This window comes from Adiantum capillus-veneris, chromosome 10 (genome assembly GCF_014529385.1).
Source record: "Adiantum capillus-veneris isolate H3 chromosome 10, ASM1452938v2, whole genome shotgun sequence".
Classification (NCBI taxonomy): Eukaryota; Viridiplantae; Streptophyta; class Polypodiopsida; order Polypodiales; family Pteridaceae; genus Adiantum; species Adiantum capillus-veneris.
In genome coordinates this window covers 144176920-144191709 of record NC_140940.1, presented here as the reverse complement: position 1 = coordinate 144191709, position 14790 = coordinate 144176920, and the positions used below count along the sequence as shown (strand labels likewise).

General features: G+C 42.1%; 1 long non-coding RNA gene across 1 annotated transcript; it reads right to left on the bottom strand.

Annotated features, from left to right (window-relative positions):
* Positions 1–2251: 2251 nt before the first annotated feature.
* On the bottom strand, positions 2252–3881 carry LOC147449785 (uncharacterized). The gene is made up of 3 exons (XR_015189557.1): positions 3032–3881; positions 2604–2934; positions 2252–2512 (listed from the first exon to the last, which is right to left on the bottom strand). It is a non-coding gene; the product is annotated as an uncharacterized LOC147449785 (long non-coding RNA).
* Between the last annotated feature and the right edge of the window lie 10909 nt (positions 3882–14790).

Here is a 14790-nt window from a genome sequence, read left to right as displayed (position 1 = left end):
TGTTTCTCCTCCTCTTTGATCATCCGTACTTGCTCTTTGATGACCTTGATTTCCTCTACTACCGACGGCTGGAATTCCCCCTCCTCTAGTCCACTGCTCGCTCTATCAGCAAGTTCTCGCTTGAGAGCTGAGACCTCTTCTTTAAGTGCTTTGGAGTCCGCCTTAATTGCTTGTAGCTCTGCGTGCAGGTCCTCTTTCTCTTTCTTCCACTGTGCGCCTTCGTTGAGAAACATTTGAAGAAGGTTGGCCTTCTCCTTCCACCATCCCTCCATATCGGCTTTCCAGTCTTTCATCTCCCTCTCCATTTGTGTAATCCGCTTGTTTGTGAGCACAAAAGTTGCCTTCGGATGGGGCTTACATACCGGCGAAGTAGTCATTACGTCCATCAAAAATCAACAGTACAATCGGCACTTCTGCCAAGTCAAACCCCCTATGTCCACATCACACATACATCCCTGTCCCGCATGATGCATACATAAGTGTTCCCCATATCAATCATACATTTTTTATATTTTCTACAATTTCTGCAATTTCCTGTCAATGCTGCAAATTATTTAAATCCTGAGATTCTGAGCTTTCCCTGCAGGAAATCTGAAAATCTGACAATGTTTGCACTGTAATGCACCTGCGGGTTTTTGGGGGGGCGGGGGGGGGGGGGGGGGGGGGCACGTGGGGTGCAGTTCAGATGATAGTAATCCCGTGTGGTGGGGAGTTGGGGGTGGCGGCGCACTGTCACAACAGGGGGGGAGGGTGGAGAGAGAGAGAGAGAGAGAGAGAGAGAGAGAGAGAGAGTCTTTGCTTTATTTTTATTAGCGAGAGAGAGAGAGAGAGAGAGAGAGAGAGAGAGAGAGAGAGAGAGAGAGAGAAAGAGAGAGAACCTTCTGCTTTATTTTTAGAAAGCTTTTGATTTTCAGCTTTTGGGGGCTCTACTTTTGGCATCCCATGTAACCTTTAAATTAACGGGCTGGCCCCTCACAACTCAGAGCATCTGGACACAGAGTCTGAGTGTGAGCGCCTGCCTGCCCACACTCTTGTACTTTGAACTCAAATTAATACAAAAAGAAATACCGAAAGGCGCCAATCTTTGGGGCCAATATCTCTAGGCACGGAACTCCGCCGGGCCAGTGTCGATTAAAATTGTGAACTGTGAACTATTTTGAAGTGGTTATTTGGTGCTGTTGCGGTAGATTCTTGACTTGGAATGTCTGGTACAGTCAACTAGCTTTCTCTTTATCACAGCACATCCATCCCATTGCTCATGGCTAAAATACTTTTTTGTCTTTAGCTTCAGCAGCAACAAGTCAGCACTTGACATGCATATAATATTGCATTCATGCACCTTACATCTTTCAGTATTTTTTTGTCAATTGACATTGATATATTTCTAGGCATGAATGAGACCCACCACTATGCTAATATCTACAAAAAGTTAAAATAACTAGTCTCTAAATTGATTGTGGCCATCTCATATGCATCAGAAAAAATCTAAACATATCACCACCTTTTACAATGACCAGTCCTGCTCATTAACTTGAAGCAAGTCGAATTCCTCCAAATCCATGGCGGGGATGGATGTGAAGATCACTCAAAGGAATTTTACAGAGTGTTGTGCCACACAAGAAGAAAAGACAGACACAAAATACAACCAATCAAGATAATCACAAACATCGCCAACAAGTATGACATTGTTATTACAACCACCAGTACAACATCATTCCACCATATCACACCAGCATAAGAACGTGGTACTTCAAAACTACCATATTCCAGCCACAGAAATACTCCAAACCAAAAAAAATGCCACTTGTCAAGGGACTACAAAGCATCAAATTTATATTTCATTTAAGCTCATAGCAAAATGGCCAAAAAGGAATGTACATGAGCTCCCAAACTTGTAGGAATCAAAACAAGAAGCACGACATGATGTCTCTAGTATGAAGGCTAAAGACTAATAACATGGCAAAAACAAACAAACAAAAGGCTCCAAAAGCTGTGTGTCCAAAACATATCATGTTCGAGCATGCTGAGACAATACACAAAATCATTCAACTTTGCAGCCCATCAAGCATCTATGCACCGCACACTTGCCATACATATCCACTACAGCATTGCTCAGAACTACATTGTTTTGTGGCAAACAGATCAACTACACTATATTGATGTTACAAAAAAAACGATTAAAGAACAACCCAGAACATCACACAAAATCTCAAGCACATCACTCAAACTTTCATGCCTGGCGATTACCTCAAGAGATGAACTTTTTTTGTTGTAGTATTCAAAAGAAACACGTGTAGATGTCACAAAATATGGAGAGTAATTCAACATCGGTACCTAGACACCAAAAACTACATTGGAGATGTCATTCATCTGCTCAAAAAATTCCACCAAAGGTTGCTTTTCGATGGGCAGGTACAAGTAGTAGTACAACTTTGACAAGCTTCTTCATCTATGATTTGGTTGAGAAGTAAATATTGATCGCTGCCACAAGACTACTTTGAAGACCTTTTCTCTGCAAGAAAAACAAAAAAAAATCTTATCATCATGAATGAGCTTATAGATTAAGATACACATCTACGTCACATTTCAGAGTCCAATCTTACTTCAAACATTTAAACATTATTCAACACTCTTGAGAAAGTCGTTATATATCTTGTAGTTGGTACTTGTCGATTGCTGAATTGTAGGTCAGATTTGCCAATGCAATAATTGACTCTATGGAGACCATGTTCAAGTCAGTAAGCCAAGCTGGATTTCTATCCCTTGAGGTCAACTTGTCAAATCAAAGCCTGTTGGTAGTCCATGTATCTACGTCCCACCTTCTTCCTCATCTTTTGAACTCTTCCTAGAAATCGTGTGCCTCAAGCTGTACCCACTTTCTTCGAATGTGTGGCTCTTCCGTTTCTCTTTGAAGTTTCATGTTCACACTGTTGTCTGTCATCCATGAAAAATATTGCACAATCAATACCTATGCCAAAGAGATTTGCATTACATGATGACTTTGCTTTTGCATTGCTGATAAAATAAACACCTTGTCTCACTCTACTCGACCAATCCTTGGATGGACAAAGTTGAGTTCCCATTCAATTGGCTGACCAATGTGGACTTGAAGATGTACTACCCATCAATTTCTACAGTTGGATTGATCTTGTTTTTCTCCTTACACGTGCTTGCCTCATGGTCCTCGTCTAAGAGCCCATCAACTTCATGTCGAATCTCAATAAGAGCAATGACTTCATCATCTCCATCTAGCCCATCTTGTAAGGGCTGGTCATCGCCACTCAAAATCCTCGTGCTCATCTGCCTCCCTCATTTCATCATCTAGTTGTGTCCATGTATCTATATCCAGCCCATGGCTGCAACCACCATTCTAGTCGATTTGGACGGTTTCAGCGCCAATGACTCACATAAGCATTGTGCTTGCCGTAAGCCTTCTTCCAGTGCATCTATTATCTTCTCATCAGAAGACACACAATTGTAGTCACCTAAATTTTCTTCTAAAACTTCTTATTCAGCTTCTTCCATATATGCTCTTGTTTTTTATGAGCCCTTGAGAAAGATAATCCATCAGAGCTACATTCATGCATAGCAATCTTAGCTTCCAACACAGTGCAAGAGATCTCCAAAGTCGTATGATCTTTCTTGTCCCACCATCCCTCCAATCTTGCTAAAATAGATTTCAGCTTCATCTGCTGCCATGAGATGTAACGGACAACTTTATGAGGTCGCAAAACATCTTTATGAGGAGGACAACAAAGTGGCAAGGAATCTGGATATCTATGTAGGCCTCTTTGCTAATGAATTTTTTCTTTAATGTGTATATTGGATGGTGATGAATCCAAATCTGGAAGAAGGAAGTGACCTTGGTTGCCAACACGACTCGGTCCTTCAAGTACAAGTATTGTGATAACACTACAAGAGATCAACTCAATACCAATGCCAAATTATCTACATTTATGGCGGGCATCGATATATGCGTAGCTAAATCCGGAGGGAGACCCAACTTTAAATAAATATAATTTTTTGAATTCCGATGTTCATATCGACTGTGATACCAACTACTGTACCTTGGGGCTTGACGGGCTTGGAAAATCCACTCACGTACTATCCTGCATCAACAGCGTAAGATTCTTTTCGAGATTTATGCTAGATGTCTTCGTGTGTGTGTGTGTGTGTGTGTGTGTGTGTGTGTGTGTGTGTGAGAGAGAGAGAGAGACGTAGTGTGTCTGTGTGTGTGTTTTGCACATTTGGTGGTATTCTTTTAAGTTTTTGTGCTCATATAGGCCGCATGTGAGTGCCCTATCCTTTTCTTCTCTTGCACACACACACACACACACACACACACATGCAAATAAATAAAAATGCACATAAATTTGAGCATAATTCAATACACTATACACAAACACACATTTTCAAATTTTTACAAAAATTGTTATTTATAAATTTTGATTAAATATCATCATTTGCAAAAAAACATAATGAAATTTGGTAATTAAAAAAAGAGTTATTTCGATTAAGCTTTGTAAAGCCACTCAGGTTAGGTTGCTCCAAGTCGGATTAGGGCAACGATGCCATTTCAATCCCCTTAGAGCTAATTGCTTAGGGTTAGCGGCTTAGCTTAGGCCATTTTAGTTTTCTTAGGACTAGCCACTTAGGTTTATGCCATTTCTAGCTGTTAAGCTAGTCGTTTAGGTTTAGCTGCTTAATATTTGGTCGCTAACAAATTTGCTCCAAATCGGATTAGGATAGCGTTTAGCCATTTCAATCCGCTTAGGGTTAACTGATTTACATTTGGTTGCTAATAGATGGTCGTGTTTGGACGGTTAGGGTAGGCCATGTAAAGCCACCTAGGTTTAGTCGCTAAGAGTTTTCAAATAGACTGTTACGTATTAGGGGTTGTCCTCGATCTACATGCATTGTCATGTAGATGTGGCTGTGTACTTATCGCACCCATGAATATAAGAATTAATAAAGACAAGAATATTATCCGATGGTTTTGATCTCCGTGCACATTTAGACCGAAGTGTGTGGGGATCGGGCATGGCTAGAGAATGTGAGGTAGTTAAGCTACATTGTTATCTGCTTTTGGTTTGGCAAATTAGGGATGGTCATGCAAAGATGCTATTGGCCGATTAGGGCCAGCGACAGATGGTTCGTAAGATGTGCAAAGACGCTCATGATTTGGTCGATTAGGGCTAGCGGCTTTTGGTTTGGCCATTATGGTTAGCCGTGCGAAGACATTTTTTGTTGGTTGTTGGACTGCTTAGTGCTAGCTAGCCGTTTGTTCAAATGATTCTATTAGCTCATATTATACGCTCCAATAACAGTCAAGCCATGTGCACTCACTATGAGTTGTTACTTTGTAATGGAATTGGCCTATTTAATTTGAGAGTAGCGGAAATTAATGAGAGTACTTTTGAGAAATGACTTTGTGAGCATAGCGGGTGAACATAGTTGAAGATAGCAACATAATCATAGAAATTAGTTAACTTGGCATGAACAATACTTTTGCAAGAGAGATAATTTAGAGAACATGACAACAGTTGAGGACCAGATTTATGTGGAGTCGGTCCCCCCTCCAATAGGCATTTGTATTATGATTTCTCCCATTAAGAGAGACTTGTTACAATACAATCTTTGTGTTCCTTGTGACCTAGGTGATGCAATGAAGATGGAAAGCTTCATGCGTCACAAAAATAACATAAACTTGAAGAAAGCTTTAACTATCCCAAGCCTCAGTCCCAAGACCTCAAACACCTTCGAAGGTGGAGAGAGCTAGCAGGGAATGAGGGTAGGGAAGAGGAAGAAGAAACATTTCGTAGGAGAAAGAATTAGTTCCTCACTTATCATAACTCTTGTTGCTAGCATACATAATAGCATAGTAATGAAGAAGAAGGAGATGGCAACCTTAAGCATTGAAGCATGGCTCTTGGTTGGATTTGCACTCCATATCCAAGAGTGTTGGTGTAGGCTCTCAACCTTTTCTTGCTTGGAGAAGGAGAGGGAGCTCTTGCACTTTTCATAGCACACAATGAGAGTGTTTGTGAGTGTGTGTGGGTGAGTATACCCCCTAAGCAACCCCCTAGCTTGCTTGGGTCGACCCCCCTTGTAGCTCATGCTTGAAGCTCATTGGACCCCTCCAGGCCTAGCCAATCATAAGCAGGAGGCATTACAAGCAGCAAGGGTAGCCTTGAGACAAGTGTCCCCCTTTCCCTTTTGAGAGAGAGGGCTAGATAAATGCTAAATCAATTAATTAAATCTCCTAAATTATTATTGGACCCCTTGGGTGGCCAACCAATAGGCTTCAAGCACACCATGAGGGCAACATGAGGAGGAACTTGACAAGTGTCCTTTTTGCTTTCTTTGTACCATGCATGCCTTGTGTGAGTGTGTGGGTGTTCTCTCTCATCCCCTCTCATGTAGGGCTCGCCCCCTCCTTGTAGGGATTGAACATTTGACTTTTTGACACCTCAAGCCCCTCATGCATAGGCCCAATTCCCACCACAAGCTTGGCTCTTAAGCACTTTAAGCTTGGGCTTGGTTCTCACCTCAACTGCAACCCTAGCATCTCAAGCATGTCAAGCACCTCAAGCATCTCAATCACCTCAATCATCAAGCACCTCAAGCACCTTAGTCATCAAGCATTACAAGCAGGACAAGCACCTCGAGCTGGGTCGGGTTCCCGCGCCTCAAGCTCAGCCCTAGCTTACCTAAGGTCAAAGGACTTTTACACACATTATTGGAGGTCTTCAATGAAGCTAACCCTAAGGTCTTATGCTCCATTTGTTAGCCTTGCCCTTTGATAGACCATCTCTCATTTGGGCCCCTTTACCATTGGCCCCGTGTTGAGATAGATCTATAAGCACATGTCTATATCTTAACACTTGTTCCCGTTTATTCTCCCACATTAAGTGATCAATTTAATATGAGAAAATCATTTGGGTTGGTTAGATATTAGATATTAGATTTTATGACTCTCTCTTGAAATCATAGTCGTCGTCGACTATGAGGTAGAAGAGATAAAGCCTTAGTCATTAGTCAATTTTACTTAGCGTGTAGAGGATCCCTTTTTACCCTACGACATCTTTCCAAGATGGATGACTAATCCATTTGGTGCTTGGGAGACATAGCTGCCGCAAGCATGTCTGCTCTTTAGTCCATTTCATTCTCCCAAAGTAGAGTGAAAAATTCTACTTGGTGTTTGAGAGACGCCGTCATCATAAACATGATTCTAAGCATGCATACTAGTTAAATTTGTGCACAATTAAAAAGAGGACCAGTCTTATAAGACAAAAACATGAGTCATTTTTAAAAAAAGGAACATTTGCTTACTCTAATGTAGCGTTGTAAGCATTGACAAGGTTTATACTATCCTTAAGCTGTATTCCTTGCATCCATCTAGCATCTTCAAAAGGATAATTTTTGAACTTAATAAGATACCTTCGGATAATCTTACCATGTCGTAGTACCTTGTCTTCATGCCGAAGGATAGCTTCGGGTTGTAGCACCTCTTCTTGGTCTTCAACTTTAGGAGGGTCTTCAATAATTGGTTCAATTGGTGGCTCTCCTTTGTAGGGCTTAAGTAGGCTTACATGAAAGGCATTGTGTATGAGCCAATGGTTGGGCAACCTGAGTTGATAAGCCGTCTCATTGATGGGCTTCAAGATTTGGAAAGAACCATAGTATCTTTTTGCTAGTTTAGCATAGTACTTTTGATGGCCCGTAGGATTTTTGTCCGTCGTTTGCCTTAATCGAGCCTTAGGAAACTTGAGTAAGACCCAATCATTTTCTTTGAACATTAAGGCTCTTCTGTGCTTATCAGCAGCAACTTTTTGCCTTTGTTGAGAGATGTATATAGCTTCCTTAATCTTTTGAAAAGATTCTTGTAGGTCACGGCTATACTCATCGGCGGCGAATATCTTCCCATGTACTTTGAGTAGCAAGGGACTTTTAGGTCTTCCTTCAATGATCTCAAAAGATGATTTTCCCGTAGAAGTATGTACAATATTATTATAGGCATACTCTACAAGAGGTAAGTACTTTCCCCATTGTGAGCGTTGATCTACTTTCGTAACATAAGTCTTGAGTAGATCGAGTATCGTAAGATTGGCTATCTCACTTTGGCCATCCGTTTGTGGGTGATAGGCCGAAGAGAAATTCAATCTTGTTCCTAGATTTTCAAAGAGACAAATTACTGGTCATTCTAGGATCTCTATCTGACACGACGGATGTAGGTAATTCATGGTGCTTGAAAATCTGAGATATGAAGAGAGTTTCCATTTGATGTGTCTTAATAGTCTTTTTGAAAGGAATAAAATGTGCTTGCTTGCTAAACCTGTCGAATATTGTCCATATTCATGTAATACCATGGATAGACTTGGGTAATCCAAAGATGAAATCCATGGATATACTCTCCCATGGTGAATTTGGGATAGGCAATGGCTGGAGTAATCCAGGTTGCTTCCCTCTATCATCCTTGGTCTTTTGGCATACTACACATTTTGAAACATACTCTTGTATGTCCACTTTCATTGTAGGCCAATAGAAGTATGTCTCTACTCCTGGAGAGTAGGTTGAATACCTCTATGCCCCGCATATGGAGGAGCATGGGATTCATACATAACTTTCTCACGGAGGGAATGGGTAACACATAGCCTATTGCCATGGAGAAGATAACCATCCTGAAAGGTGAATGGTTCCTCTTTCTTCCCCAAAGAAAGGGCTGACATTATGTCTCTAAAGTCAGGGTCAGTAGCATACTCATCTATCGTAGAGGATAGATCATTGTGAGTAGCTATAGACACCTTGGTCGTCGTGAAAGTGCATCGGCCACTTGATTGTGCTTACCAGCTATGTGAGCAATATGGAAATTAAATTGCGGAAGAAAATTTGCCCACCTCATTTGTTTGTCGGAAAGCTTGGTTTACGTCATGAAATACTTGAGACTTTGGTGGTCGGTTCGTAGGATAAATGGAGTCCCCAATAGGTAGTGCTTCCATGTGTCTAGGGCATGTAGAATAGCTAAAAGCTCTTTCTCATAAATGCCCAAGACTCGTTCATCAGTATTGAGCCTTCGGCTCTCATATGCTATGGCATGCCCTTCTTGAAGCAAAACTGCTCCAAGGCAATCACCACAAGCATCACATTGGACCTCAAATGGCTTTGAGAGATCCGGAAGCACGAGGACTGGTTGGGAAGTAAGATTCTCTTTGAGATTATCAAAAGCATCCTTAGCAGTCCATACATACTTAACATTCTTCTTAGTTAAGTCGTGTAGTGGTCCTGTTACTTGAGAGAATTTTGCTATGAAGCGTCTATAGTATACGCACATACCAATAAAGCTTCTTAGCTCATGTAGATTTCTTGGGTTAGGCCATGATTTTATTACCTCTAACTTTGATGGATCCATACGGATACCATTGTGAGAGATAATATGACCTAGGTATTGAATCTCTTGAAGGAAGAATTCGCTTTTCTTTTGGTTGAGAAAAATCTTGTTCTCCCTCAATGCTTGAAAAATCACTTGGAGATGTTGCTTATGTTCCTCCAAAGACTTGGAGTAGATGATGATATCATCAAAGAACACTCCAGTGAATTTGCAGTATGGTCTAAAAATTTTCTCCATCAAACGACTGAACGTAGCTGGTGCATTAGTCAAGCCAAAAGGCATGACTAGATATTCATAAAGACCAAACGTCGTGCGAAATGCGGTCTTTACGTTATCTTCATCCACTATCCTTATTTGATGATAGCCACTCTTAAGGTCAATCCTACTGAAGTAGGTAGAGCCTTGTAGCTTATCAAACAGATCTTCTACCCGAGGCACGGGAAATTTGTTTTTGATAGTGATATGGTTTAGTGCTTGATAGTCCACACACATACGGTATGTACCATCTTTCTTTTGCACTAAAAGGACTGGAGGACAAAAGGGAGAGGAACTAAGCCTCACCATCCTTTTGTCTACCAATTCATGTACTTGCCTCATGATCTCCTCTTGTTGAGCTTGTGAGACTCAATAAGGAGGTTTGTTAGGCGGTGAGCTTCCTGGAAGGAGCTCAATGCGATGGTCATCATCCCCTCGTGTTGGAGGTAAGTCCTTAGGGATATCATCAATGAACACATCTTCGAATCCTTTTAGAAAATTAGACAAGTCTAACTCTTCTTGATTCCTACCATTTACATTTGATGAAAAATTAGTATCTTTTAGAGACTCTTTGACAAAAACCATGTACGCAGAAACTGAGCTCTTCATTCACTTATCAAAAGCAAGAGGATTTACAAGTGGAATAGTGCGACCACGCTCACTAGCATCTATATACATGTTCTTTCCCCTGTAGGTGAAGTAGATTCTCCTTTCATGGAACTTCATGTTGGCAGCCATGCGATCAAACCATGGCGCCCCTAGGATAGCATCCTCATGCTGGAGAGGAGAGATGAAGAAGTCTTCTTTATCGACATAGCTTTGGACATGAAGCCTCAACTTCCCAATCAAGGGAGTAACAGAGGCTTGCTGTCCCTTGAAAGCTGCGTCAGCCATTACCATATCTCCCATCTCAAAAGCTTGAATGCCCAACTTGGTGGCCAACTCCATTGATATGAAGTTCAGAGTAGAGCCAGGGTCAAACAAGATGAAGGCATCATGCTCTCTTACCTTTCCCCAAGCATAGGAAAGTGATGATCCTTTGCAATGAGCATCCTCTTTTGGAGCTTCGATGGTGGAAGAAGCCCTAAGAGTCTCATTGCGAGTATTCTTCTTGGGGCAAGAACGATAGCCATGTCCTTGCTCCCCACACTTGAAACACTTATGGTCCTTGCGAAAAGCTTTAAGCTCTTCAGGAGAGAGTTTGTTTTTACCTTTGTAAATTCCCTTCTCCTTGGACCGACTGTTGTTGTTGTTGTTGGAAGTGACTTGGGAAGTATTTTGAACATTGGTTTTCCCCTTTGCATCATTTTTGTCTTTGTTTTCCATGGGCTTGACATTACGTCTAGCCCCTTGATGGAAATTGTTGCGTGAAGCAACCATGGTGGGATGGATTACTTCGCTAATAGTACCAGGCTGTTGAGAGTTGATGTATTCGGCCATCTCTTCAGGTAATCCCGCACAAAATTGCTGCCTTTGCTCGACAAAGTATATCTTTTGAAAGACAGTAGCCTTGAGATATAAATCCCAAGCCTTGAGATATAAATCCCAAAACTTGTCTACGTACTTGTGGATAGACTCATGAGAGAGAAGCTTCAAGCTGCGCCATTTAGTAAGCACTTTGTCTTTTGCATCGCTTGCAAGGAATTGCTTCATGATGGAAACTCGTAGAGTTTTCCATGTGTTTGGGGCTTCACCATTGCCACAAAGGCTAGCCCACCATTGACGAGCTGATTTTTGGAAGTGCATAGCTACATGGCGTAGCTTGGAGGACTCTGTGAAGCCCTCGTCTCCAAAGGCCGCATCAAATTGCTGGATGAAGGCCAACACTTTGTCGGTAGCACCAAAGGTGCCATCATAGGTGAGAAAAGAGATACTCTTTCCTCCCTCCTTGAACTTCTTTAGCTTTTGTGACCTTCGCCATGCAAGAAATGATTTGCGATGTCCTCCCCTCTTGTATTCTCTAGGAGAATAGCCATAACTTTTGTCGGAAGAGGAGGAAGGTGAAGAAGAAGGAGAAGAGGGTGACCTCTTCCTAGCCGTTTTCTTCCTTTGTTTCCTCTCTTGCCTTTCAGAGTGATGAGGAGAAGGACTATGTGTTAATCTTTTCCTCTTGGGAGGAGTGGGCGATCATCTAGACCGCCGTCTTCGTGGAGCCACATCTTCAGAGGAACTTAAACTTTCATTGCTTTCTTGCTCTTTGGATTCCTCCTCTCGAATGGGAGAGAGTCCTCTTTTGGGGGTCTCTTCAAGAGGCCTCCTAAGCTCTCTCTCCTCTTGGAGAGGAAGGGAAATTCCATAAGCACGAAGTTGTTGAGTAACTTCGGCTTGCAAAGCAGGGTTGCCCATAGCTTGCTGCAACCTAGTGACGAGATAATTCACAAACATGGAAGCATCATCATTAGCACCTTCATGTACAAAATCAAAGCTATCAATGTTCATTCTACTCTCTTAATTATTGTCAGCCATGTTGACAAAATTTATTTATGTACTTAGTGTATGCTTTGGCAATTTAAAACCTTAGTTGCTACTCCTCTTAGCCTTTGAAAATCGGCTCTTAAGTATCTACACCCACGGCTCAAAGTGGTTAATTATAGAGAGTAGAGGAGTAGATCTAACATAGCAGAGTTGCCGAGGGCTAGCTCCTTTCGTACTTTTTATGGCTCAATAATGGTAAAGCCGTAGGTCAATTTTTTGCTCATTTCTAAAATGATCTCCTATCATGGTACCATATTATGTCATAGCTTTGTTCTTGCCACACATTTTTAGGTTTAAAGTCCATTTGCATCATTTATAAATTAAACTTTATGTTAGTATGGTTCACCAATTTGTGCCCTCTATTTCTTTTTTATATATGAAGGAGACATAAGGCCAAGTTAATCACCATGTTAATGTTTTTGGGTGTGCTCGATTGAGTCTCATAGTTATAGTAGTAATTCTCTCTCTCTCTCTCTCTCTCTCTCTCTCTCTCTCTCTCTCTCTCTCTCTCTCTCTCTCTCTCTCTCTCTCTCTCTCTCTCACAGGTTCGTTACTCTCTATCTCTACTTGTACACCTTTGCTCCAATCCCTTGGCTACAATCTCTTTCACGAAGTCCTTTTTTGGCTTGCCCAAAGGGCTAAGGCCATAGTGATGTGTTCCCTTTTTCCTAATGAAAAAGGAGAGGCTGTTTTAAAAAATGTACATTTTTTTTATTGGTTACTTACCAGATCATACACTCATTATAAAGATTTATAATGATAGACACTCATTACAATGATTTTTTGGCTTGTTAACATGCACATTTTTTTTAATGTTTGGTGGAGATAGAAGACACTCATTGCAAAGATTGACACTCATTTCAAAGATTAAGGGTTCAACAAATCTTAAAAATAAAAGATGGAGAATCACCAAGGATTCTCTCTCTCTCTCTCTCTCTCTCTCTCTCTCTCTCTCTCTCTCTCTCTCTCTCTCTCTCTCTCTCTCAACCACGTGGCCGCAAAGTAGATGGGAAAGGTGCTACCGTATTTCTATTTTTCTATGCCTAGCCTAGGAACTACAATTGTTCATAGCATTGTGGGGGAAGTAAGAGAGAGAGAGAGAGAGAGAGAGAGAGAGAGAGAGAGAGAGAGAGATGAATTTGTTGAGCGAGGTTTCTGGACCGTTGGGCTCTTGGAGAGATGGTGGTAGAAGTACATGGCCAGAGGCCCTTCATCGGTGGGGTGTGTGTGTGTGTGTGTGTGTGTGTGTGTGTGTGTGTGTGTGAGAGAGAGAGAGAGAGAGAGAGAGAGAGAGAGAGAGAGATTGCAGTGCATCCTCAAGTAGAGCCCATACTTTCGAGCAAGTCAGTAGATCAAAGAGCGATGCCCTCACTTGCCCCAATGTTGTGGTGCTATGTAGATTCATATCAGCTCTTTGCCATCATAATATCATCATCATCAGCCTGCTGCTCCTCTTAAAGGGCACCCCCGTGGGGGGACAGATGAGAGCAGGGCGAGTGAGGGAGAAGGGGGAGAGACGGCAAGGCAGGGGAACGTAGAAGAAGATTAAGGCGGGGGAGGGAAGGGGACTTAGGGGGGAGCGTAGGCAGGTCAGGGGGAGAAGGGGGAGGGAAATCTGGGCTATTATTAAGGAGTTCTTTTATTTCTCACAGTAGGAGTGAGTGGTTAGTATCATGATGGCTCTCATATTCAAAGTAGGAGCCTGCCGTGTTGTGGAAGCAGTGGCCACGCCTTTCATGCGCCAACCGTTCCTCACTTTTGATGTTGTCATTGGCAACAAGAGCTCTCAACATTTGCAACAACGGCTTGGATAGTGCCACAGTCCTACCAAATCATGGCACATCACAACGACTCATAGACAACATGCACCAGCTAAACTTAGAAGGATGTGGTACTAGAAGCCAATGCACACCAGCCTTCATGATATCCCCACAAATCACGAGATGTTAGCATGAGTCGCATCCTTAATGAGGAAGTTGTATTCGATGCAACTGCTTGAGGACTGTCAAGTGAGGATCAGCAACAAGGGTCTGGATTGTAGATGGGCAGAGGCCACTCATGGTGTGTGTCCATGGTGAGAGGGGGATTCAATTGGCAAACAGGGTGTGGGGGATGTTGCCAATGAGGAGGCATGGGAGAGTATGTGGAACTGATTTCCATGATGAGGTTGAGGCGTTCAACATACAAGAGTTCGATCCATGACTAGTTAGGTCAATGACGACATCGAAGTCATGGAAGAAATATGTGGGTATTACTCTTGACATCCAAAGGAAGGATGGATCGAATGCTAGATGTCTTTGGCTTCCGGTGGAATTTCTAGAGGAGCAATCCATGGGGTTGTGGAAGGAGGTGGTAACCCTTCCTTGCAATTGTCAAAGGCTCTGAACAAGGGTTCATATTTCATGACTTGCATGTTGGTTATCATGAGGGGTGAGCATGCCCATTCAAGCATGGATCAGAGGCTTGAGCATCCACATCTTACAGGTGGTTTGTTGCACCTGTGAGATTGATGGGTTTCTTCCTCCAATGATAGAGTCGAGTGCTTGATCTCTAGATTTATTGAAGGTTCTGCTTCTGCTGAGACTTTGATCCCTTGCCCTTTTAAGGGGAAATAGGTAGGCTATTATACGTTGTAGGAAACAAAGCAGCTTGCTTGGTTGGTTGATAGCATG